The sequence below is a fragment of the Saccopteryx bilineata genome, chromosome 6 (genome assembly GCF_036850765.1).
Source record: "Saccopteryx bilineata isolate mSacBil1 chromosome 6, mSacBil1_pri_phased_curated, whole genome shotgun sequence".
In the NCBI taxonomy this organism is placed as follows: domain Eukaryota; kingdom Metazoa; phylum Chordata; class Mammalia; order Chiroptera; family Emballonuridae; genus Saccopteryx; species Saccopteryx bilineata.
In genome coordinates, this window is record NC_089495.1 from 162,695,301 (window position 1) to 162,697,025 (window position 1,725).

At 53.2% G+C, this 1,725-nt stretch overlaps 1 pseudogene; it reads right to left on the bottom strand.

Moving 5' to 3' along the window:
- Window positions 1-1,215: 1,215 nt before the first annotated feature.
- Window positions 1,216-1,324, bottom strand: LOC136309802 (5S ribosomal RNA; annotated as a pseudogene).
- Window positions 1,325-1,725: the final 401 nt, after the last annotated feature.

The window sequence follows — 1,725 nt, forward strand, 5'->3', positions numbered from 1 at the left end:
GCTAAGTGAAATAAGCCAGGCAAAGAAAGAAAAATATCATATGATCTCACATATATGTGCAATCTAATGGACAAAGTGAACTGAGGAATGGAACAGAGGCAGAGACAGGGTCACAGAGACCAGAGGGACAGCAGTCGGAGCAAGGGGGATGAAGGGATGGGATCAGAGAGGGTAGGGGGATTGGTAAAATTATATATGCATAGCACAGATATAGATAGCAGGACAGCAAGTCCTAAAGAAAAAGAGGGAGGGAGTTGGGGGAGAGGGGGAAAGAGGTATAAAAAGAAACACAGGGGTGTGGGGTGAGGGAGTTATGTTCAGTGGAACACTTTAATCCATGTAAACACAATAAATTAAAAATTAATAAAAATTTTAAAAAATTCATGAGAGATTACACAGCAGAAGCTATATTAAAGGCCTAGAATTAAAAAGTAAAAAAAAAAAAAAAAGAAACTTCTTTTTTTTGTTTTCAGATTTTTTTCCATTCTTTATTCAATTTAGAAAGAAAAGATAAAGAACGAGACAGAAAGAGGGAGGTGCAGAAAGAAGCCAACGATTAAGCTACCAATCACCCACTCAACCCGATGAGAAAAGCCTGGCCAGGACGTTCCTCAACACTCCGCCCTCAACACCCACACCGTTAATACCTGGGCATGCCAGGCCCTGTTAGGCACTCCCACAAGCTCCGCGTGCCATCTGTTCCATCCCTGTTGCAAGGGCCAGTGCCAGGTGCCTAAGGAGCAGTGCAGGGGTCAGTTCCAATGAATCCTCTGCTTGCCTGGGCACTGCCTTTCCAAAGAAGCGGCGAGCGCCCAACTCCACGTGCGGGAGGGCGGAAGAGAATCCCTGTCCAAGGTGAAAGCACTGCTCCCTGGAACGCGGGAGATGCCCCTCTGCCTGCTGGGCAGCCAGCATCGCCGCCTCAGGGACCAGACCACTTTTGAAGAGGAGCATGGAGTTAGTTGCACACTGGGCACCCAGGGATAGAAGTGAGTGGCAGGACCCGGCTCCTGGGCAGCTAGTGTGAACGATAGGGCGGAGGAGGGGAGGAAGCAGCTCAGGCCCAGCGCTCGTGGGCGACTAGCAAACTCCTGAGTGGACTTCCAGGCTCCGTGGAGTGGCCAGGGCCACATCGAAGTGCAGTGCCCAGGCGTGTGTAGGGTACACGACCCTGTGGCCAAGGGAAAAGAGAAAAAACGGGGCTAGGGAAGCAAAAGCCTACAGCACCCGGTATTCCCAGGCGGTCTCCCATCCAGGTACTAACCAGGCCTGACCCTGCTTAGCTTCCGAGATCGGGCGTGTTCAGGGTAGTATGGCCGTAGACATTTGATGGCTGCCTCTAGCCGCCTAAGAAGAAACGCCTGCCCTCCAGGTTTCCTCACTGCTTTGCGTCCTAGGTGCCTGGGCACACCAGGCCCCCTGTTAGACACTCGCACAAGGTCCACTGCCATCTATTTCGTATCTGCCGCCGCGGTTTCCCGTGGGCTGCCAAGAGAACCTTCTCAGTGCCCTGTCATTATTCCCGGGGGCCAAAGGTGTGCCCACACACCCAGACGGTGGGAACCAGAGCGAGGGTCAGGGGTCTCCGTGGCTCAGCCCACACACCCAGACGGTGGGAACCGGAGCGAGGGTCAGGGGTCTCAGTGGCTCAGCGACTTGCAGAAGTGTGGTCGGGAGGGCTGGTGACCGGATGAAAAGGGCCAGTGTCAGCCGCCTGGGCAGCAG